Genomic DNA, 25529 nt, shown 5'->3' on the forward strand with positions numbered 1-25529 from the left:
ATGATCATGCTGGGGGAGTGGGGAGGATATTCCCGGAATTTGAGGCAGTCAACTATATAGATTATATATATTTTTAAAATAGAAATATATTAGAAATATGTATAGAGGTTTACAGTAATTGCACTGCACTCTCATTTTTTTAAAAAAGCCCACGGGGTCAGCAACTTTGTGGCAAAATGATCAGGTTCAAACATTTAGCAAAAGGAAAGGAGCACAATATTTTGGGAAGTAGAACTAGCTTTGAATAATTGTCACTATCTGCATAAAACAAGAGAACTCTCGTTCCCCCTTCTATCCCTTCATATCTCCAAGCCAAATAGTTGAAAAATGAAAGTCAAAATATTTTGTTTGCAAATATGAATGCTTTTGATAACTACATCTGAGGGAAATGATACATATCTTGTACGATCATTCATTTGATTCAATTAAATAGTTACCTGAGATATGTTATTTCATGGCTAGATTAATATCGAACATATAATATTTTAATAATAATGTGATTTTCAAGGAGAGTAAACCCATAAACTTGCCCAGAGATGGTTATCTCATGGTGCTGAAGACAGTTGTTGTTCAGTTCTTTTCCTCGGGATATTATTCTGCTCAATGAAACCACTCAATTTCCAGTCAAATAGGGTGAATTTAAATGTTTTGTTAACTATACACACAGAATAGAAATGTGCAAAAGGATGAGAGTATGGTCTGTTCTTTCTGCAATTTTTTCTCTCCCCAAACCACCCGCCCCCCCTCCCCGCATACTTTAAATAAAGAGCGTTAAAATATTTTGCTGAGCTGTAGTAGATTAGCAAGGTTTCTTGCCAATGCTGGGAAGCTGGTATTACAGACCATCCCAGGGGAAAATAGCTCACATTAACCACTAAATGAATATTTGACAAGGGCTCATTCGGAGGTATTATTACTATAAATGTGTCCCTACTGGACTTTTCAAGGGTCAAAGAGCAATGCTTCAATTAATTATTTAGACTGCTAGTAGATTTGGTGGTAATAGCTGTACTTATTTCTAGAAATTGACACATTCTTACAGTAGGAAAATCTCAGGAGAATCTTCTCCATCAGCAACACCTTGGATTGAAATACACATGGAGCCCTGGCATTCTAAAGCTGACTTTTTCATCAAACCTTTCCCTGGGCTGGTGGGGGCTGGGGGGCAGAAAATTATAGTCTCTTTTTCTGTTTCACTGGCTGGTTTTTTTGGTTTAAAAGAAAAAAAAAACAGAACACCGTAATTTATCTTAATATCCACATCATGTGTGGCAGGGTCTTTTAGGGATTTGCAATATGGGGCAAAAGGGGAGGGTGCTCATTTACAACTTTTGCCTTTTCTAAGTAGAGATGTCACAGGATTTCAGAGACTCGGGGAGGCCCTGAATTTAGACAGGATACACATTCCTGTTTGCCAATAAAATGCAAGTTTGAAAGTGGAAGGTTCCATAAGCTGAGTACCCTTAGTTCTAGTAGTCTCGAGTAAATTGGGGTACAAGATAGTCCCTCCTTCTCTCCCCACCTATTGGTCTGAACACTGCAAGGTGCAGTAGGGGGGCCAGTGTTTCATTTCTGCCATGTCATAGGTTCCTCCGTGGCCCTAGGTAAAATGGTAAGGGAATGATTTTGAGGGTAAGATTCCTCGACAATAATATAAATTGAATGAATAAGAGATAAGCTGGAAGGGTGGGGGGGGGGTTGGTGGCGGTGGGAACAGTAATTACAAACCCAATTCATTCAGCTTTTCAGAACTTTTGTTGTGGGAGCTCCATTGACGGGTTTTGAGCTGCCAGTTTTCTCACATTAGAAAGAACTGATCAGCGCCTCAGGGGGACAAGAAATACCGCTTAACTGCATAGTGATGGGGTCTTCATTTAGAACCATTACAAGACGAAAATTAAACAGTGCCTTTGTGTGCATGAGGTTTACTTTTCAACTGCTAACAGTTTATAGCTAACTGCTCTGAGATTGAAGTTTGACTATGGTTTGATCGCCTGCTGATTGACACTGCTTATTTATTTATTTATCTCTTATAATTAAGAGAACTTTTCATCACCCCACCCGTTTTATTTATTAATCTTGGAGAATTTTGAAAAACAGATCCTCATATTTTTCTTTGTGGAAGGAGTTTCCTTTGCCATGAGCTTTAGCAGAGACTTCAGTTCACATTCTCCAACGGACAACCCCCCACCCCACACACCCACATTATTGCCTTAAAATAATTTGCATCTCATTCTCTGTTTTTTTCTGCTGCATTTTCTTGCTCTCCAAGCTAAGGTTGCTTTTCGGGCAGCAAGTAGGGTTGGAGATAGGGGTTAATTTATTTTTTTGCTTTGCTTTCTTTTTTTGACCTAAATTGGAAGAGAGCTGGATGGATTTCCTAAGGACTTCACCTATGAGGTGAATCCCTCAAAGAAGGAAGAAGGGGAGAAACTCTGACCTTTACTGTGAAAATATGGATACAGTCCAAAAGGACATAGCTTCCGGAGTTCTAGAGTAAGAAAAGCTGTGGAAGGAGCTTCCCAAAGACAGGAAAGTTGCCCAAACCAGATAATTAGTTTAGTGTCTTTCATAGTTATTTTCTATTAAAACTTTTCTGGAAACCCGACATCTGTTACCACCAAGACACTTGTAACCTCCTCTCTCCCTGCTAGCAGTGCTGTCCAGTTTTATGATTCTTGTTTTCAGTTTGTCTGTTTTGCTTCTGTGGCCTTTAGAAAATAATGGACTTGACTTTCTTATTTTGACTAAGGGGATTTCTCTTTGGAAGGGTGGATTATTAAGATAAGTCTAAGATTCTTGTCTGTGGCAGAAAGCTCTCTTTCTCTATTCGGAGTTCAGTGGATTTTATTTTATACTTTGGTATAATGGTGATATTTCTGATTCCTTGAGCACTTTGCTCAGTTTCTCTCCTAAAGCAAATAGAATGTCTTCTCATTTCGCGATGCAAAGATATTTGCTTCACCTAGGCGTTTGAACTTGAGATGCTTGTTCTACTTTGCAAAGAAGTGTCAGGTGATTTGAAAGCTGGAGGTGTCCTTCGTTTTATTACCCTAGTCTGCCTGCGTGTACAGAATGAAGGGTGCACTGTTTTATATAGAGTTCGGCGCTTTGAACTATCATTTGCCTCCCTCTCCCAGCTTCCGCGCGGGCCACGGCTCCGGGCTGTGAGCGCGCCGGCCTCCCGCCGGCTGCCCTGGGGAGCGCATAGTGCCCAGTGCTGAGAGCCGACGCGCGGGCAAATTGAGGCCGAGCTGACAAGCTCCGGCGGGTGGACCTGACGTCACCGCGGCCCGGGCCACGGCACCCATGGGGCTCCTTAAGAAGGTGCTGTGTGGGGCTTGAGTTCTCTCTGCCCGGGCTCTGCTCAAACGGCCGCATTCCCTCTCCCTCAGGCACCGACCCGCGTCAGACAAGTCTAGAAAGTCTCCCGAGGCGTTGGGGCCCTCACCACTCCAGAGTCCTCTGCCTCGTGCGCCCCAGCCCAAGCCCTCTTCATGTTGACCTCGTGACACGGGAGACGGTGTCTAGGCCCCAGATTCCCACCCACATCAGAGATTGTCTACCCAAGGGGATCTTTGTCCCTGTTTGTGGCCAAATCTCAGTATTAGTGATCTCGCTCGGTTCTTCCCGATTAGAGGCCGAGGATTGGCAGGGCTGGGGGAAGCCCCCGGAGCAATCTGGGATCCCTGGAATATTGGGCCCCTCTGGATTAGAGCAGGTAGGGATGGGAAGATACAGACCCTTCACTTTCCCATTTGTGAGATAGGGATAATATATAGTTACCTCGAAGAAGATGAATACAGAGTGCCTGACAAAATAGGCTTAATTGGTAAGTATGACTTTACTTACTGCCCAGCAGAATTAGGGAAGGGAAGCAGTTCTCACGTTAGACTACAGAGAACAATACAGAAACCCCGGTCCTTTCTGGCCCTTCTGGCTCTGGACAGTGAAATTAGTCTTGTTCATACCACCCTTCTTACTTTTCCAGTGCTCTCTCTGGCTTAAGATTTGCTAGGAAGTTATCTTGCAAACTTGCCATCCCTGGGCATCGTCCTGAAAGGAGGGGTCCCGGCATTCCGGGCAGGACCCGCCCCCACCCGCAGAAGGCAGAAAAATAATTACTGTATTAAATAAGGAGCGGTGAATTCTTCCCGAGGGTTCTTATCGCTGGCGGCCAGGCCAGAAGCGGGACTGCGCCCCCACCCCCACCTCGTGACGTCAGGGCCTGCAGGGCTCCGGGGATGAAATGATTCGTTTGAGTATTCCAGAAAGGGCAATCCGAACGCTTACAGGGCGAGGCCAGTGCAGCCCAGCTCCATCACCACTACCAAGCCCCAGTTTGGGAGGCTCCCGAGGCCCCTGGCCGTCCCCCAAACCCCGTCTCCAGAACATAACCACATATACAAATAACCATAATCCTCAGTACGTATACAGTCACGCGCACAACTCTCGTCACAGGAGCGCCCTTCTTCCAAATATATATATGTTATTTAGTTTGTTAGCCACAATTTGTTGTGGGATCTGAATGAGTTGTTTCTGTTGTGTTTGTATGTTTTTGTTTTTAGACGGTCGACAAATTACAACAAATGCCTTTACAAAGCACACCATAGCTTTATTTAACCCGGTGCAAGTTTCAGCGGCGATTTAAGAAATGGACTTAGAAGAGTTTTCTGGCTCTCATATCCAGCCATGGTTAGGACAATTGCTCCAGGCTTACCATTGCTGCACCAGTTGTATTTTCTCTCTCCCCTCCATTCCTAAGAATTTGTATAGCTTTTAAAAATCTTTTCAAAGTCATGTATTGCTGAGAGAATTTCTTAGAACTGTGATTTAAATTGTAGATAAGAGGAAAGATTATCTGGTCAGTGGAATGTGTGTAAGTGGAATAGAAGTATTTGTTAGGGAAAAGCACCTGGGCATTTCTGGATTTCTGGGAGATGCACTTCTCAAGTTTTCTTTCCAACTCTCAAATCAATTTGATTTATTGAATGCCCTTCCAATGGAAAGGATCCTGGAAAATAGGCCTTATGTTCTGATATTGGTCCAGGATCTCACAGAGTAACGATTAGCCAATATTTTGCATGCAGTCAGTTTAGTATCAGCTCACATCCAGGTCGATTTTTTCACACTTAACAGCTCAAATCTGGGTTATTGCATAACATTAGAGTTTAATCAGTCTGGAATACTAAATGACAAACCTGTCTTCTCCTTCTCAAGGCCCTCCTCCCTTTCTCTATTTCTCCTTCCTCCCACCTCCAAGAAAACTATCTTAAAATCAAGTTTCCCTTTGAGAGTTTGTTTACCCCAACTTCTGTTAAACTAGACTAACACGCTCTCATCAGCTTTCTAAACACTGTCTCATCAGCTTTGTGAAATGGTGCAAAAACATCTTGGAATCCAAGATGGCAAAATAAACTTGAGCATATGGGGGGAAGACTGCCTTGTTAAGAAATTGATTTAAATGTTTAGCTTACACTTCAGCCTCAATGCTTCCCTTACTACCCACTCTTACTTCCCTCACTGCCCACTCCTGGTTCTTGGGTACCCCACCTCTATTAGCAAGCTGGTTCCCCCAGCATAAATTATGAATGCATATCAACAGGCTCATCTGCTGTGATAAATCAGAGGCTTTTCTCTTTTGCACATTTCTGCTTTTATTCTCATCGAAATGTCTTTCTGCCCCATGCTAGCAGTGCCTTTCTACAAACTTACTATCCCCGTATAAACTATGGAGATATGTTCTCAATTGGAAAAATCAGGTAATTCCACCCCCCTCCCCCAAGGAAGCCTTACAAGTTAAGGATACAAAATATTTCATGGTTAGTTGTATGAGCTTCCAAATTAGCTGCATATAAAGTATTTTAAGATTTTTTTTTTTTTTTGGCTGTCACTGGCTGGCAATACTCATTTTGTGTGTGTGTGTGTGTGTTGGTTTGAAAAGCAGGAAGAAATGTAATGAATTGAGTGCTGTCAGAGATGTCTTCTGTTTGAACAATCTGCGATGGGCTGAATGGCAGGGACTCCCTCATCCAGTGCAGGTGCAGTAGAGCTGGGGAAGGGGGGAGGGGGGCTCCCTCTGTTCAGTCAAAAAGCACCATTCTCCACAATAGACCACACACTGACAGCCAGCGTGACATCAACTCACACTTTCATACTTTTCCCCCCATCCATAGTTCTGAGTTCACAAAGTGGCCATACAGTAGCCTTGGTTAGGTTCCTTTAATGAACATTTTGTGGCTCCTATGACCAACATTGAAATCCGCGGAGCCCTGGGAGGAACAAATAGATTTTTAATCGTGAGTTCCAAACCAGAATGTATAGCTATAGATATTAAAAGTAAGCTGGTCTATACATCCTCTCCCAATGCCAATGCCCACAGCAACCCCAGATGATCTGAAAACTCTGAGTTAAAAGTTCTTCTAAGACTTCTTAGGTTCCAAGACACTGTTTTCCATGTCCTGAGAGAGATCAAACAGGAGAGGAGAGAAGGCACAAATTTTATGTATTTATTTAAATGTAAGAGCACCTCTAGTATTTTATTATGCTTCATAAGAGGGTTAATCCTACAAATTAACGAACATTAATCTTGTGGAGTGGAGTTCTGCCCTCTTTTTAATTGGTTTTACTGGGAAGAGCGGTGTGGAGAAAAACAGGGTTAGGAAAGGCAGCAACTGTTTTAAAACTCTGAACAAAGATGCGACCACCGTTTGGCTGTCCTGCTGCTGCAAGGACTGGACCTTCCAAGAGTTCGTTTTACATTTGTTGAAGCCCAGGCCTTGGTGCCTCAAGTTTTAAATGGAATTACTCAAGGAGGGCACACTACTAGACAAACTATTCTAGTCAATTCCTTCATCCCCGACCCAGTCCCTACTCCTCTCGGCCCCCGCCCACTTTGCCCCTTCTTAGTCCCGGATCTGAACATTTTAGCTGAAAGAGGGAGGGGTGAGGAAAGGGCCAGGACAGTTCCTTCAGTGCCACCACTGCGGTCGAGGACAGTTCCCTCAGTGCCACCACTGCGCCTGGAGAGATACCCGCGGCCCTGCTGCTGGCTGATTCTCCCCTGTGCCTTGACTTGCTGAAACATCTCGCTGGGGAAAATTACTCCTTACTTGCTTACATGTGTGTATTAAAAAACACATGTAGCCATACACATGTTTCATCACGGCAATAAAAAATGTCAACATTCTAGCCCCAGGAGCAAAACGTATCAATCATTCGCCTAAATATTGTTCAGTAGATGGGGGCGGGAATAGGTAGACCTCCTAGGACAGCGGTCACAAGTCCCCTCTCCTCCGCATGGACACCAGGAATGCGGGGTCTGGCGGTGCGGGGCGCAGGGCGAGATTTGATGTGCAGGGTAAGTAAAGGACAAGTTATTTAAAACCTCAACACAGGAAAAGATGGTAAGAGTGCTGTGGAGCCCTTTGCTTGCTTGTGACTGCGAGTCGCTAGGTGGCCCGCGTTAGGGTATGCCTACGGCGCCTACTAACGTCTAGACCTAGGAGAGGCGTCTCCCGCCCCTCGACCCACAGCCAGCCGCCACTTGATAGCTAACGCGTCTCCCGGCCGGTACACACCCACAATTAATCTTTCTTATTGAAGCTTCCATTCTGTACCCATGGGGCGACTCAAACCTATTTAGATTTCCTTGGTTGGCTGCACAAATTTAAGTGGGCAACGAGTTATAAACCTAATAACAGAGGACGAGAGAGGGTGATTTGAGTAGAGAAGACGCAAGATTCACTAGGGTCGTGAAGATGCTGCGGGCCTTGCCCACCGCGGCATCTACCTCGGGGTGCATGCCAGTCTCTGAGAAAGGTAGTGAATCTCACACTCACACTCACCACACACAACATGCTTACACACACTTGCACCCCTACCCCCTTTGCTCACAGGTACACTTGTGTGGAAATTGCCTCTTCCGGAGTTCTTATAAACTCCTCCCAGACAGGCAGAATTCTCAGAGCATCGGAACCAGGGAACTTGCAGGGAACCAGGGAAGGTTTGCACTGTTTGGGATTAATTGAGAATAATTAACACTGGAGACCGTTAATCACCACTTTGCTGCTCTCTCCCTCCTTTCGGGTCTGCGACGTCTGCCTTTTTCGCTCCCGCTGCCGGCGCGGGTATACTGGTAAAAGTGAAGACGTCGCGGTAGCTGTCACCCAGTTCGGCTGTACTTTTTTAAACGCTCGCATATTGTTTGATTACTAATTCGAGTTAATATGATCTTTATGGCAACATAACAGTGGATAATTGGCCTTTTTTTCTGAACAACAATGTAAATCACAATCGCTTTATTATTTAATAACGTCAAACGCTTCGTTGGATTGGCCCCGACCGAGAAGACCTTTTCTTTCTAGACAGTGTTGTGGAGGAAGAACAATGAAGATCTAATTGTGGAGATTTCATAAGTTGGCTCCCGTAAATGAACAGCTTAGATATGGAAGTTCCAGCAGATGTGGGTACTATTCGCCTCTACAAGCTCTACCCCCTACCCCCATATACGCAGTCCAAACACTCTATTGGAGGGTTTTTTTTTTTTTTTTTTTTTTTTTTTTTTGTGGTGGTGGTGGTGGTGGTGGTGGTCCTCAGATCCTAGCAACCACCTAAAGTTTCCAGTAGTAATTAGAGCTTTTATCGGGCTTGCTCTTCAGCCCTTTATATTGCCGATTTAGCGTTAAGGCATTAAGTCCACACACCAAATTAGCGCGACTCCCAAATAGCCACAACCACTTATTCTCCCCTTCCCTCATTTTGGTGGTTGGACACCAAGAGCATGGGCCTGGGACTTTTTTTTTTTTTTTTTGGTTTTACTTTGTTTTGATTTGATTTTTAAAACCTATTCGCTATCGCACTGTCTTAGAATATACTTGTTTCAGGCAGAGTTTTGCAAGGGACCCGAGCCATTATTTTGCAAACGCCTGGAAGAGCACATGAAACTCAGAGAACTACAATGCAGACGACAACGCCTAGAAGGAATGGGTCCCCGCTGCTCGAATGAAAGATTAATTACATTTGCCCCAAAAGCCCCAATTCTAACGGTCTCTATCGCGGCTTTTGCCGTCACTGGAGGACCGCTGTCTCTGGGGTCTTCAGACATCGGAGTCCTTTGCAAATGAAGAGCCCCCACCATTTGGAATTCGGGTCAAGGAGAAAGACTCTGAGCCTGCAGCAGTTTTTGTTTTTGCGTGTGCCCGCCTCTCCATTTTATTCAACTTCTTCTGCCTGTCGGGAAGCAGAACAATCGCTCCCCACCCACCCCCCTCCGCCCCGTTTCTAAGATAAACAGGAGGTGCAAAATGCTTTGCCTGCACACGCGCCCTCGTGGCCCAGTCTTCCTGCAACCCCCAGCGCACCGGCCATGCAGCTGTCTCCCAACCAGACGTGGGAGAAGACATCCCCCCTTCACTCTTCCCACCTGCATTTAAAAACCATCACACTGCCTGCTCTAGGGTCAGGTTCACATTTTCGGCCCTCCATGCCACCTTCCACTTTCTTCCCGGTCCACTCTTTCTCTTTCTCAGGACCTAAAAAGTGACGGGGAGAGGGTGAAGAATTGGAGAAAGCAGCGGATTTTCAAAACGTATCCCCCCTGCCCCCCCATCTTTTAAAGTAGTATGTTACCACAAGGAGTGCATTTGGGAAACTTTCCCTAACAGGAGCTGGGCGCAGTGTTATTCTTCTCCATGGGTCTGCTGGCCTCCCCGCCCCCGCTGGACAATGCGTGCTTTGAGACTCGGTGGCCTGCAGGCAGCGGGAGACGAGGGGACTGGGCAGCCTTCCTCCAAGGGGCCCGCAGCTGGGGGAGCGCCAGGCAGGGAGCAGGGACAGGGAGGCGAGCCACGCAGGAAGGAAAACCATGAAAGTGCCATTTTTTTCCCTCAGCCCTGCACAGAGGCAGGCTTTGAGGACCTGGGGGCAGGGCAGCTGGGGCGGGGTGGGGTGGGGGTGTTGAGAGGTTTTGCGTGTTCTTTTATCCCCTTTCCCCCCACTGAAACATTTTCTTTCGGCACATAATTATGCACTCTAGATTCTCCAACCTCCTCGCCCTCAATCTTGGTAACCTGGTCTTTGGTTAATAATATCACAACTCGAGACTTTAACGCTCAGACCCCCTCCAGGCCCCAGCCTCCGTATTCTCGGAGCCCTCCACTACTGATACCTCTCACAGAGTGCGGCGCTCCAGGAAAAGCCTCTTGGCCAGGGACTCTGGGACATTACTTTCTAGTTTGTTTTGTTTGTTTTTTGTTTTTCTCCCAGAGACCACCACCACCCTCATCCTCTTCAGGCAGCATTTAGGAGAGGACCTCTGAGATCAGCAGAAGACCTCAGAGGGTTACCATATTGGTGGAAGCGTTTGTCTGATGTTTTAAAACGTATACCAAACGGGGCGTCAGGGCCACGTGCTGTGCCTTCGAAAAGCCGCCGCGGGCCCTGCCTTTCAGAGCTGCGGCAGCCGGGGCTGGCGTGGAGGGGGCGCTGAAACCACCGGCGGGCTTCAGGGGCCAGCGCTGAGCTGCAGATCTGGCCGCAGCGCTGAGTGAAGCGAATTATCTGGAGCGTGTTTGATCTGGGACTGCGTAGTCAGCTTCTGCTTTATTTGTTTGTTTGTAATCTCATATTTAGCAAGCCGGGACGGTGGCAGCAAGGGAGAAAGGACGGGATGGAGGAGGGGGCTTCGCGGTAACCACACCCCTTCCTAATGAGTTAATTTCCATATTTGCGCCTCCCGCATCTAGCGCCCTCTTTTTTTTTTTTTTTTTTTTTTTTTCTTTCCTGACGCCACTGTGCTGTTGCGTCTTGCGCAGCGCAGACACCTCCACTCTGGATTGAAACGAAAAAGCTCGCGGTAAGAGCAGAAAATTGGTCTATTGATACATTCGCTCCGAGTGTTGATCTTGGCATCACCGGTAGCCGGTTAATTCCCCCACCCCGCCCCCGCCAGTGGGTCGCACGCGGATTGCCGAGGGCTTGCAGGCACTCAGGCAGACGCAGACAGAAACCCACATCGACCCCCGCCTTTCCCCGCCTCCAGCTGTCCGACCCTCAAGTCTCTTTCTTTTTCTTTTTTACCCAACTCCGGATTATTTTCCCCCTCAAGGTGAGGGCAGTGAGAGCAGCGAGGGCACAGTCCGCACAAAAAGGGGGAAAATAATCGCAAACGAACGAACCAAAAGTGAAAGTTTCAAACTAGATACCAACCCTGATGAAGAAGAGGGTGCTGACCCGAGTGTGGGTCCTTAAGAGAAGGAAGGAGGGAAACTGACGTGGTGAGATTATGTCCACAGTATGGGTCGGTTAAAAGTTGTAGTAAAGAAGTTTTGGGAGGGCCCTCACTAGAAACTCAAGGCGGGTTTCAGCTGATTTAACCTGGTTTCCTACACATTTTTGCGGTGATTCTGCTCTGGAAATTGGCAAAAGAGACAGACCTTTACAATTGCTCACCGCTCCCTGCCCCCACCACCCTGCTTACTTCGCGAAGCGCATTAGGATGTGGGCTCTGGTTTGAGCTCCAAAATAGCTTGCTTGTCAATTGCGAGCTGTAGCAATATCAAAGTGAACTGTCCCAAGTAACTCTGGTCTAGAAGCTGGGAAGAAGCTTAAGCAGCTCGCTTTAATGAAGATTTGTAGCTCGGCGAGGGGCATGGACAGCAAACACCCCGCAGGTGTGTGCCGTAACACCATCATCCGGACTTGAATGTAGATTACTCTGGCGATCGTTTGATCGGCCCTTTGAAACCCTTTACAATTGCCTGTGACGAACGGCCAGTCTCAATTTTTCTCTGAATAATCCCTGAGGGTAAGTCCTCCGGGCTTTTAAAGAGCTCTAGTATTTTTTTTTTTTTTAATAAAAAGAAAAACGTTCGATTTTAGTTTAGACCTCGTCAACTTTTAGTCGCTAACAGGCATCACTCAAGCCAGTCAATACTTAATGACCGTTAGTTACCCTTGCTGTCTTCCTAGAAACCATATACATATGTGTGTATATATGCATGTGTGTGTGTATATGTACCTACATACATACTTTGTGTTTATAAAAAGGAGAACAATGTTATTAATTTCATTTTCTTTAGTTTCATACCTCCTTGCCTGTTTATAGAGGTGTGTGTGGGTGTTTATTATACATGCATTATTATTATTAATGCCGTTGTTAATCTTGTCTTAATGCCTTCTCTGTTCTCTCTGAGTTATACCTATTCAGTGGGAGTTAATGTAAAGGTTAAAGCTTTACAAAGTAAAACTAGAGTTTAACCCCTCTCAGCACCTTCACACCAACCCCCGTCACCAAAACGAAAATGTAGTGCTGTTCAACCTTTAATATTTACTTAGAGTATTTACATAAGGGGAGGAAAATGAACTTTTGTCTGAAACATACAACAAGCGGCACTTTGATTTTATAAAATAAATGTCAACAATTGCCAGGACTTATCAAACTGGGGTAGGGAGTGGGGGTAGAAGTGCAGTTGGATTAAAGGCCCATTCCTGCCACTTCAGACGACAAAGGGTTACACATAATAAGTGCCGAATTTGCCTATTGCAAAAGTTTTCTTGGTGCTTTCTAAGTCACAACAGGGGAGGGGGAAAGCTGTCGTTTATTATCCAGTTCTGGGCAGGAGCAGACCCCAGTACCAAGGGGCTCTTAGCTTTGGCCGGCAGAAGAGGGGTAGCCTTTCAACAGCAGCCCCCTTTGTTCTTCTGATCTCTTTCCCAATTTCAAGCTTCACTTGCACATCCCAAGTTTGTGTGTTAATGACGCTATTACCATCTGGCTCGCCCTACTTTCCAAAAGATATAAATCTCCCAGCTCCATTGCCCGCATTATCATTTAAGTGCCACCATAGCCAGAAGAAAAAGATGCTTTCAAGACTCCAGATTCTCTTGCACTTACTAACCCTGGCATGGCTGTTCCACTATATTTATAGACTATACGTTGGGGGTGGGAGTGCTCCTTGAGAGACCTGATTTCCCAAGAGCTGTCCCTCCAAGCCAAAGAAGACATGCTTTTGGGTGAAAAGAAAGGCATCAAATGAATTTTCCCTGAAAACATTTTTGTTTTGTTTGCAGCAAGCAGAATAGTATGTGCCAACATACTTTTACGTGCTTGTGGCTTCCTTTCTCTCACAGGTTTGTAAAAGTTTCGGTGCAACTCCCAGACATTCAAGATGTGCCACTCTTCAACCCTATTTTGAGTGGGAGAATAGATTTGTTTCTCTATAGGAGTGGGGGCAGGGGTGAAGGGAGATAAAAAGAGCCCTGTGAAGCAACTTTTGGGAGCTGGGCATCCCTTCTAAACCCTCACTTTTAGTAGTGCCTGCATAGATGTGTAGGTGTTGTATGATTTACACACTTCTGGTTGTAGATCTAGATCCACCTCTCTCCTTCGATTCTTTCCTGGGCAAAGTAATTGGTGATTTGCGTGTTTTGAGCACAAAAGCTGAGAAAATACGATGAAAGGAGTGGGGCTGGCTTGTGCATGGCTCCACAATGACTCCATTTAACTGGCCAGATCTGAGTGAATAGAGGAGAGCAGAGTCTGCCTCTAAACGCGTGGGCTTTTGGTTCAGGCCCCTCACTGATTTGAACAGCTAATTTCCCCTTTGCAGGTTTCTGAACTGTTTGTGCTCTTGGTCCGTCATATGTGGGTGCATCTTTCTCCGTGTGACGCCTGCTCTTCTTCCCACTGTTATCTTCACAGAGGCAAGTTCCACTAAGACAAGCCAACCCAACAGGTTGGAAGAAGAATTGGAAATATGAACTTCCCAGGATCTTAAGGGAAGCTCTTAAAATTAACAGGATTTGAGCAGCATACCCCTGCCCCCTTAAAAAAAAAAGTCAAACAGAGAAAGCATCTTTAAGGAAAAATATATTCTTTTTGAGGAATAACAAAATCACTTATTATATATTCCTAATACTTTGTATGAACTGAGCACAGAAAGTGTCCACAACAGTGATTAATTTATATCACACTCATGTAGCTGTCTGCATGCAAAAGTCACATTTTTCTTTCTAGTTCACTTTCCTGCTTTTTTCCCCCAAACTCAAACAAGATCTTGTTTAGAAATTTGTATCCCTACTTTTTCCTCTTGAGAACATTATCAAGTTGATATGAACAAATTACAGAGGATATACCATTTAAGTAAGATGCACTTTTAATCACTGATCATTAAAATGGTTATGTTAAATATACTCAATTACATGCATGACTTAACTCTAACAGTACTTTCTATTCTCCCAGCTGCTCACGTATTCCTTAACGATAGTCTGTGGTAGAAACTTGATTATGCTGAATCCATACATTTCGATGGATTTCATCAGCCTAATTAATGCCTCAGTGTGGTCCTGGGGTCTGAATGAACCCTTTACTATCGTTTGAGGTTAAAGGCAGTGTTGGAATGTAGAAGGATTTTTTTTTTTCCTTAGTTACTCCCAGGGTACTTAGGGATTCCATTAAGCAAGGTGGATAGCAGTTGTTAAACAGACTATGTGAAACAAGAAAACCCATCCAAATGGCAGAAAAGTGAGGCTAATTCTTCGTTCTTATTTCACACCAACACTTTTGGATTCCATAGACAATCTCCAAATATTTAGTAAAGTGGAAATTACCATCTTCCGTTATATCTTAAAACTTCACTGAGAAGGAAGAGTTGAAAATAGATTTACAACTGATGGCTAAATTCATTTTGTTTTACTCATCAAGGCTGTCCCTGCTCCTTCTCTTCCTGTTCCCATAACTTTTAGACTACTTGCCCCCTCAATTTCAACTTTCATCTTTCACAAGGAAGCACTCATGGCTGGTATTCAACAGAAACTCAAGTCCCCCCTAAGTGGGTGGCTACATTTTGTCTTTTCAGGTGTAAATTAACATCTGAATACATCTCAACCTTACTGACCCCTACCACCACCACCAATCCTGCCTCAGCAGAGTTGTGGCTAATCTGTACCTCCACAAATGGCAGAGTAGATAGAAGTCAAATTTCCCAAACTCCATCCCCCAGCAGGAAGACCAAAAAGTGCTTGTATTGCCTATGAGATAAATCCTGATATTTGCACATGTCTAATGAAACACCTGTGGAAGAATACCTTGCAAGACTTGTTTCCTTGGTGGTTAAGAAGAAATAGAAAGAGGAAGAAAAAAAAAGAGATGAAGGTATCTTGATTCTTTAAGAAATGTTCCAACTCTGACTTTGAGTCCCTGAGGACAAACTGTTCACCCAGCAGAACTTCCTTCATGCAAGAGATCCACTGACCCAGCCCTTAGTTGCAGAAGGGCAACACCATACGTCCACAGAGATCTGATGGAACTGGAAGGATTTTAGACCTATAACCAAATTACTACCTTGGAACTTTGTACTTGTTATGCCAATGTAATGATTTCTGTAGTAAGGGTATATTGTAAGGTTGGAAATTACGTTTTTATAATGCTTTGTGTAATGACAGACGTTACATAGAAGAGACACATGTGCCAGGATTGGTGGCATAGTACTTTTTTTTTTTTTTGAGATGGAGTTTTGCTCTTGTTGCCCAGACTGGAGTGCAATGGTGTGGTCTCGGCTCACTGCAACCTCTGCCTCCTGGGTACAAGTGATTCTCCTGCCTAATCCTCCCAAGTAGCTGGGATTACAGGCACCTGCCACCATACCTGGCTAATTTTTTTGTATTTTTAGTAGAGACGGGGTTTCACCATGTTGGCCAGGCTGGTCTTGGACTCCTGACCTCAGGTGATTCGCCAGCCTCGGCCTCCCAAAATGCTGGGATTACAGGCATGAGCCACCGCACCTGGCCAGTGGCACAGTACTGACAAACACTGGAGGACATTTAAATAGATAAATGTAGACCTAGATATGTTTCTAAAATTAAGCTAAGAATGAGCTCACAGAACTAGGTAACAAAGCAGATGCTGCTGGCCAGACCATTGCAAGGGTTAAGATGGTCTTGCAGCGCCCACCTTTTCGCTCAGATTTAGTGGAGTAGCAGTATAGCACATTGCTCAATCCTTTGGGATAGATTCCTAGGGAAAGAAAAAGAGACTGTTTCATAAATAGTACTGCAAGCAAGCAGTTATCTCCAGCTCATGGTTTCTGTAGTGTTAAGGTTAGATTGCAGAGGGTCAGAGAAAGCAATATTTCCTGTTGGGGGTAGAGGAGAGAGAAAGTGTGTGCAAGTATGAAGTATGTAAAGAAATAAATCTTTTTTTTTTTTTTTTTTTTTGAGGCGGAGTCTTGCTCTGCTGCCCAGGCTGGAGTGCAGTAGCACAATCTTGGCTCACCACAACCTCCACCTCCTGAGTTCAAGGGATTCTCCTGCCTCAGGCTCCTGAGTAGCTGAGATTACAGGCTCCCACCACCATGCTCAGCTAATCTGTTTGTATTTTGTATTTTTATTTTTATTATTATTATTATTTTTTGAGACAGAGTCTCGTTCTGCCGGCCAGGCTAGAGTACAGTGGCATGATCTCGGCTCACTGCAACCTCCGTTTCCCGGGCTCACGCAATTCTCCTGCCTCAGCCTCCTGAGTAGCTGGGATTACAGGCATGTGACACCACACCCAGCTAATTTTTGTATTTTTAGTAGAGACGGGGTTTCACCATGATGGCCAGGCTGGTCTCGAACTCCTGACTTCAGGTAATCCACCTGCCTCGGCCTCCCAAAGTGCTGGGATTACAGGCGTGAGCCACTGCACCTGGCCTAATTTTTTTTGTATTTTTAGTAGAAACGGGGTTTCACTATGTTGGCTAGGCTGGTCTCGAACTCCTGACTTCGTGATCCACCCACCTTGGCCTCCCAAAGTGCTGGGATTACAGGCGTGAGCCACCACGCCCGGCCTGACCCTAAAATATTAGAGCCATATATGCTGGGGTTGTCAGTACATCCCTTATATTCAGTGCTTCATGTCTCTGTGCTATGTGATTAAGAATGCAGGCAAATCATCAAACTTGCAGTATTGACCTTATGTGATTTATATGTTGGAAATCGAGGACAAGATAGCTTAATATAGCACATTTACAAAAATTAAATACAACTCTTCAGTGTATAAGACTGGGCTGGGGTTTAATCATTTCCCTTAATTGTAAACAAGGCAAATTCACACACTGATCAAGCATCCAAGCAGTGAACGTGTTTTCGTCAGTCACCTCTCCTTGATGGATAATGAGAGGTCAGCCACTCCCAGCCTGGATATTATGTGCCTAGTTCTTACCTTCTCTGTTCCACCTCCACAAATGACAGCTGCTTCAGAAATAAATAACTTGGTTCCTGGATAGGTTTGGGGCTCTTTGGCATGACATAATTTCCAAATGTCAACTTACAGCTATGGAGAAGCCTGTGGACTACGATAATGGATAAACTCTCCTGTGTTAACAGGAGAGTTTGGAGCTAGAACAAGATTGCCAAAAAATAGCCTCAGTGGGTTGGGAGCTTCTAAGATCTTGAGAAATGAAGCCAATTTGAAATGTTGGCTTTTTATATTAGTCCAAGTTGGCCCATTTTCTTCTAGAGTTGAATAAAAGCAAAATACCTGGCCTGATGCAGTGGTTCCCTGATGACAGTTGAACTAATTAGAGGTGGTGTTTCTTGGTTCAGCCCAAAGAACCTACTGATGGTAGAAGTAGGAGATGCAGCCTCCAACAGCTTTAGTTTTAGACAAGTTTTACACAGGCCAAGCGCGGTGGCTCACGCCTGTAATTCCAGCACTTTGGGAGGCCTAGGCGGGTGGATCACGAGGTCAGGAGTTCAAGATCAGCCTGGCCAATGTGGTGAAACCCCGTCTCTACTAAAAAATAAAAAAATTAGCCGGGCGTGTTGGTGGATGCCCATAATCCCAGCTACTCTGGAGGCTGAGGCAGAAGAATCACTTGAAACCAGAAGGCGGAGGTTGCAGTGAGCCGAGATCGTGCCACTGCACTGTAGCCTGGGTGAAAAAGCAAAACTCCGCCTCAAAAAAAAAAAAAAAAGTTTTACACATCCATGCTTTGAAGTTATAAACTGAATCTGTGTCACTTAGGTTGCTATCGTCTGATTCCCCTCTAGTGCATTTCTTTGTATAGATGAGCCCATGAAGGCAAAGTGTAACTAACTGTAATATTTAACACACAAACTCTCTGACAGAGCAAATTGATAAATCAGAATATTTTTACATTTGGTGTGTACATGATTCATAGTATGACAAGGTCATAAGCATTTTTAGCAAGGCTCTTCTGAAATAAATTAAGGTAGTTACTACATAATCTAATCTACCAAGTGGGGTAGATTTTAGGGTAGGGCCATTCAGTGACACCTTAAAAAATGCCCTCGGTGAAACGAGTCATTAGTTTAAGAGTAGCAGAGTAGTGTATTATAGATAAAAGTGGAGAGGATACAGATATGGATACATCTTCCTCATGCTCTCATGTGATATGGCAGCATTTGTGTGTGGCAGATTGTAGAGACAATGCTGAGAGTTCAGCAAGCAACAGTGGCATTGAGGCAGAGAAATGGCTTGCTGTCATTTTATGGGTTCATGTTATTTATGATCAGATGCCATTCAGTTTCTTCTGAGCTGAAGGATTTATCTACTGCAGAAACTCTGCTCATGTTGATGGGAATGATCTACAGCTTCAAAGGACAGGTTTTGAGATTGTTGGGCATTTAGTTTCAGATTTGGACTCTAAAATCCAAGCCTGAATTTCTTATTGGTTTGGGGAAGAAAACAATTTGAAATTCTGATACGAACTGTATGGCAGCAAACTTAGTTGAGCTTAGAAACAGCTTTGAATCTCAGATACCAATACACTGGCTCTTGCATTACTTATTTATGGAAGAAAAAAGAGGCAACACCTGGTCTCTAACCAGGAGAAAAACCTATTCGAGGTATTTCAGTCATTCTCAGCAGGTCAGTCCTCAGCAGTTCTTAGAGACCACAATATCCCATCTGGGTAGTTCTGGTCTCATGTCATCCAAACAGCACATTTTCAAACTCAGAAATGCCAGATCGTGTTATTTCTGTGGCAGAGGGTTGCTTAGGATCTGTGACAGCTGAGATTTTCCTATCGATTATGTGACAATGTAGTTCATCTATAGAGTTCAGAGAAATTAGAAAAGCCTCCAGTTTAACAAGAAGACCCTTAATTCAAGTGCTGTGTTGTATTTAAATGCAGAAATCAAAATTCAACTTAGAGAAAATGGAATAGTGAATTAAATTTTGAACCCAAACTTCTGTAGCTAAATCAACCTCCTAGGAGGGCTGTGACTAATAATTTAATTTGAAGCATTACGATTGGGTAACTGGATTTGTAAACTAGGCAAGAAATCATATCTTATATAATAAACGCATATTTAGATCCATATATGTGTTTAAAATTGCTCCTAAATTTAAAGCATGGAGTGAGTCTAAAACAGGAAAGACAAATCAAAAAGCACTCTTGTGACTGTGTGTGTGTTGGAGGACAGACAGAGGCACGTGATTATAGAAGCACTAACCTGCAAACACCTTGAAAGATATCTTTCAGATGTGTCTTAAGTTCTTAAATGATATAATATGCACGCATTTTTCAAATGCATTCACAGGTAAAAACATTATTTTTTATATTGTTAATTCTTCATCCGTCACAGAATATGTACAGGTATACAGAAGTAACTAGATGTCCAATACATTCCAGGGGCCCAGGATTTCAATCAAAAGCAAACCTGGGTAATGTGACTGTAAATCAAGGGTGCTTGAGACCATAGACACACACACCCAGAAGGGTTAACTGGAGGAGAGGGAAGAGAGAAGCTCCTCTGCGCAGTTTATGTGAGTGACAGGAAGAAAGGGAGCAAGAGCTAGAGCAGGCAAGCAGGCACCCTGCAGTCCTCACACTGAACGCATTCCCTTGTTGTAGAGGGACACAATGGGAAAACTGCAGCCTAGGCTGTGGCCTGCACCTTGCCCACCCAGCCAGCAGCTCTTCTTGCATCTGCTTATTTATTGCCTGAAAGTCATTCAGCATGTTGAAGGTGCGATTATCGACAATTTGTCAGTCTGAATTTGTTGCTGGCAATAACTTTTCTGTGAAGTTTCACTCTCAGGCACTTGAGTTTTGGGATTAGAAAACTGGTGATGGGAGAGCATTATCCTGCGGTCTGCTTTTCATTTAGACACAGCCCAGGCAGACAGAAGGAAACGGAGCATTAATCCAACAGCAGTCACCCCAAAGTACAGGCCATTTGGATCCAGAAGAGAAACTGGTTCTTTCTACAAGCTCTCCCGTTCTCCCTGGGGCCCTTCACAGCCCCCTTGTCTACGTTGTGGCTGTGCTTTCCCTGGTGAGCAATTATGTATAAGAAGTAGGGGATCCTCCGTATTCTGCCCAACCACCCCCTCATCCTTCACAAAAGTTAATGTCTCGGGCCTACAATTCACTTGGGCAGCCTGGAACTGAGACTCTGAAGTTGTACGTCTTTTGTTTTGTTTGCTTTTAGTTTTCTGTTTGTGGATGTGGGTCCTGAATCAGCGCCCTCAAAGTTGAAACCTTTACCTTTTTGTCCAACCTCTTCCCTTCCTCTCATCGGGGGCGGGGGAAGATGGTGGCCAAAAAGCAGGCCATCCCTTGGATAGGGCAGCTGGGACAGCTGCTCCGGAGCAGCTGCTGTACCTCACCCTTATTTCCTGACAATCATTAAAATTCAATTTCAAAGTTTCTGTCTTTAACAATTTCCTAAGGGGCCTATGAAGGTTGCCAAAAGGGTGGGCCTCCTTTCCAGTGGCAGTGCTTTGGTAGCAAGTAGACTCTGGTCAGGTTGCCCGAGGCTGTGACCTTCTCACAATAGTCTTGTGGAGAGTGCCTAGAATAGAACACTGCAGGAACAGCTCTGGGAAAGTTTTAAGATGGGCCAAGAAGTGGACAAGACCAGCACCTCTTCCCTTAATCAGCATTGCTCCTAAACTACAGCCTTCCTGGTCCTAGGGTGGAGCTCAAGTACAAACCTAGGGGAAAGTTCTCATACTTTAATCTCATAATTCCTCATTTTCTTTTCTGCTCAGCTCACCAACTTCTCAAACCTTGATTCTAAAAAGAAAAATAGACCAGGCGCAGTGGCTCACGCCTGTAATCCCAGCACTTTGGGAGGCTGAGGCGGGCGGATCACTTGAGGTCAGGAGTTCGAGACCAGCCTGGCCAACATGGCGAAACCCCGTCTGTACTAAAAATACAAAAATTAGCCGGGTGTGGTGGTGCATGCCTGTAGTCTGAGCTACTCAGGAGGCTGAGGCAGGAGAATCGCTTGAACTCAGGAGGCGGAGTTGCAGTGAGCCGAGATTGCGCCACTGCACTCCAGCCTGAGCTGCAGAATGAGACTTGGTCTAAACAAAAAGAAAAATAAAAAACGATTTGTCTATCTGAAAGTTCCCTTCTATCAAGAAGCTTTCCTTAACACCTCTTTTTCCTTTGGTTGGGGAAGTCTTCTATTGGGCCAAGGCAAGACAACTAAAATATTTTGAGAAATGGAACAATACATGTAAATGTACAGCCTAGGTAGCTGAGCCTCATTCGCACATTTTGAGTGAAGGTTGCCCAGCAAATGCTATTCAGACTCACCCTCAGAGGAGTTTCTCATTCCCTGCTCCCAAAATTTAACATATGATTAGTACCAAAACATGCCTCCCTTAACTAATACCCTCTTGAATCTATGGAAAGGAAACAGCATTTCTTTGAAATTCTAGATGGGAGTTAAGGACTGCCTGACTACTCTTGCCTTCACCTCATAATCACATGTAACTATCTCATTAAACACCCCCCTCCTTCCCTAGAGAGCCACTGTTTGGCCCCTCAGCATACCTAGTACTTTTCCTTCTCTTCTCAAATTCTCACCCCTTACCCTTTTCTCCTTTGGAGGCCCCCAGCAAATTTTCAGAATTAAATCATGATTTTTTTCGAAATGCCATGACAAGTTAGAAAGGGAACTTTGAGACAGCACTAGAAATACACTAATAGAGAGTACTATTACAAGGCTGAATGTGGTGGCTCACGCCTATAATCCCAGCACTTTGGGAGGCCGAGGCAGGTGGATCACCCGAGGACAAGAGTTTAAGACCAGCCTGGCCAACATGGAGAAACCTCGTCTCTACTACAAATACAAAAACTAGTTGGGCATGGTGGCACGTACCTGTAATCCTAGCTACTTGGGAGGCTGAGGGAGGAGAATTGCTTGAACCCAGGAAGCAGAGGCTGCAGTGAGCCAAGATCATGCCACTACACTCCAGCCTGGGCAACAGAGCTAGACTCTGACTAAAAAAAAAAAAAAAGTACCATTACAACTGAATGCAGTAGACAAGTCACGGTTTGAGGTATCAGCAATTAATTGCACATTTTTATACAGTCTTTTTTTTTTTAACTTCATTTTTAAGATCCGTTGATCCTAATAGATACAAGTTAAACCTGAAGTAAATTGGAACAACGTTAAAGAAAAACTAGATCAAGCCCCTCCTGGACTGGCAGCCCTCCTATCTTGCGTAGCTCATGGTTATTTGGATAGACTCTTTCATAATACTGGTAGCAGAGACAGACCAACACCAAAGCCCCACTTCTTGTTACTTAATCACAAACCTGGCAGAATGGTGACTCCATACCTACAAAAACTAGTCAGTGCTTGTTAACCACAACAGATCAATAAAAACAATTAGCTGGAGAAATAATATTAACAACACACCCTTGTTACCATAAGACATAAGTTCCTGAGAAATTTGAATCTTCCAATAGCACATTTCTGCTTATGTGGTACCTAAAGTTGTTTCCTGGAAGTGAAATTTGAGTCATTTGCAATCATTTTATATCCTTGCCGCAGAATGACTCTGTCTCTAAGGCTTTGAATATGTCTACTAGTATGGGCTTTTAATATTCTCTACCCTAGTGAAAAGGCTACATATTATAGTAGAGAAGATACTAGGTTAGAAATGCCAACCAGGATCTAGGTTCTAGTTCAGGCGTCTAACTAGTATTTTGTATGTAAGGCAGTTCATGCTTCTGGCCTTCAGATTTTGCATATGTGAAGCAAAAACATGAGAATAGATAATCTCTTAGATACTTCATTCTGTACTTTTGTAACATATTTGTGAATTTTCAACCTAAGAGAAGATCCAGATTCATAAATTTCTGAATAAAATACCTATTTATTTCATAGTCCTTTTAGTAAAAATTTATGCAAAAGACTGAAAAAATGATTTTTGGTCTTCTCTGGGAGAGATTCTGAACTGGACTGGAGGAAACCAAGCTAAGAGACTTGGCATTGTTTTCTTTTGTACAAATGAACCATTGCCTTATACTTTAACTTTTTTTCCTTTTCAGATCCAACTTAGAAATAATGTTTCATTCAAGATAAGGCTCGTGATTTAGGAGATTGTGACCTGGCTTGCATCATTCTAAGACTTCTATCATCTGTTTTCAAAACCCAAGGAGGACCTCATTTTCTGTGTGATAGTTCCTCATGCTTTGCCAGCCACTGTGTCTTTAAGGAAGCTTGCCAAGAGTTCCTGGCTGGGAAGGACAGTTCGAGTTCATCATAGACAATGAGCTGGCACCACATTTTAAGTGACTCACCAACCTGGTTGCCCACTTCAAAATGTCAAGAACCACACTATCTAATTGAAAGAACTGTGTTTTAGCAAAGTGTAATTGGATCACCTGGCAAGATCATCTCAAACTGTGTCTCTGACCTTGCCTTTCAGTGGCTGTTTTGAGCACAAGAGGAGAAAGGAAATGATTCCTGAATTATATCTTGTTTTTAAAAATTAAGATTAATTAATACTTGGTTTTATGTTCATTCCATTGTAGGAACTTCATGATTATTACAAAACAGTCAAAATAGGTCATAGCAAAATGAACGTTTAAGATTAGGTTAAAACATTCCTCTGAAATTTTAGTATTCACTTTTGAAGTGTCAATTACTATATTTCTGTATCTTTTTTTCTTGGCTTAGAGTCAAGATGAAAAATGATATTTGAATCAAAGACATTGTTTTGTTATATAGCCACTCCTTTCTAAAATGCAAACCCACCCTCCCCTCACCAATGCTTTATTATTTGTGCACACACACACACACACACAGACATACACAGAACCAGCACCCAAATGGTAGAGGAGGTCCTTTTGAGACTTCTAGGACGTGGATCATGTAAGCAGTAGATGAGAAAATGAAGTAAGAGGTATAGAGCAATAACAATAAAAGTCAATGATTTCATTTTACAGAAAAAGTTATTGTGTAGTACTCAGATATTTTTAAAAGCAAGTATTATTATGACTAAAGTATATTATACTTCTAAATTATTATGATTCTCATCTAATTTCAAGCCACACATAGGAGCCATTTGAAAGCATTTTGTATTACAACCTATCAACAAAAATCAACTAATAGTTTTATAATGTGAAAAGGTTTACCCCATGGGGTATTAAAATTTTTATCTGCAAGTATTTCTATTGTTGTGAGACTTTAGGACAAGACAACATTTGGTATTAACATAGAATATTCTATGGCTTTTTTAGCTTTAAAGTTCATTACTCTAAAATAAAGTACACGTGGTATTTTTTTCTTCCTAGTGTTCTCTTATTATATGTAGAGTATTTTCGGTTGTTATTTTTAATGTATACATTATTTTTATTAAGTCATTTGGTAAAAGATAAGATATATACTAATAGACCCTTACTTTTCTCCTAATTTAATTATTTCAAGTCAAGCAAAATTGGGCACTTCTCTTTCAGGAAAAAAAAAATATTGAGCATGATTTTGAGGCAAAACTGATTATTTACAGCATCTTTTCTCTAATAGACTAACGTTTATGATGGATCTTATTTCAAAGTTGATTATTCTCAAAGAAAAGTGGAGATATTAGGATTTCCAAGTAAATTGCATTGTTTTAAAAAGTACTTTAATGCATTGTTGACATTGTTGCCAGCTATTGACCAAAAAAGAGAAGAAGAAAAAAGAAACAAAAAAAGCAGTATCTGCTCCAAACATCAAGTTTTGCAGTTTGAAAGACTTGTACATTATAATTGTTTTTTTCTTGTTTGGAAAGCAGTAGTAATTAATACCAAAGGCACAGACAATTTAGGGCCATAACCTCCCTTCCCCCCCACCACCTTTTTTTTTTTTTTTTTAACTTTAACCATGATAGGCATCTCTGCAAGGTAGGTTTTAACATATTTTTTTCCTAATTTTTTTCCCTCCATTCAGTAAGAAGGATAAGCTTTTAGAGTACCCAGTCACCGTGGTAACTGCCAAAAAAATTCTCCTGAAGTTTGAAGAGGTCAGCTAGCAGGGTCAACAACCCTGGCCTCTCTCTGAGCTCGGTCTAGCATGCCCCAGCCTGCGGTTGGAGTGTCAGGCCAGATCTGACCCTGGGAGGTGGACCATTCTGGCTCTGATATAAATTTTTCGAGTCAGTTCATGGCCTGGACTCTCCAGGTGGCCTCCAAAATCGATTTTGACCCCCTGACCCTGTCTCACGGAGGCATAGCATCCACCCTAAGTAAGGATTTAGCCAGGAATGACAGCTTTCCACTGAGTGTTATTGGGGA

General features: G+C 43.4%; 1 long non-coding RNA gene across 2 annotated transcripts in view; it reads left to right on the top strand.

The window, feature by feature from the left end:
* Positions 1 to 24540, top strand: part of LOC134739205 (uncharacterized) — a 129770-nt gene extending 105230 nt beyond the window's left edge. For both annotated transcript variants that reach the window (XR_010125793.1, XR_010125794.1), the window contains one exon: positions 23304 to 24540. This is a non-coding gene — a long non-coding RNA (uncharacterized LOC134739205). The remainder of the gene's footprint in view (positions 1 to 23303) is intronic.
* The last annotated feature ends 989 nt before the right edge of the window (positions 24541 to 25529 follow it).

The sequence above is a fragment of the Pongo pygmaeus genome, chromosome 2 (genome assembly GCF_028885625.2).
Source record: "Pongo pygmaeus isolate AG05252 chromosome 2, NHGRI_mPonPyg2-v2.0_pri, whole genome shotgun sequence".
Lineage (NCBI taxonomy): Eukaryota > Metazoa > Chordata > Mammalia > Primates > Hominidae > Pongo > Pongo pygmaeus.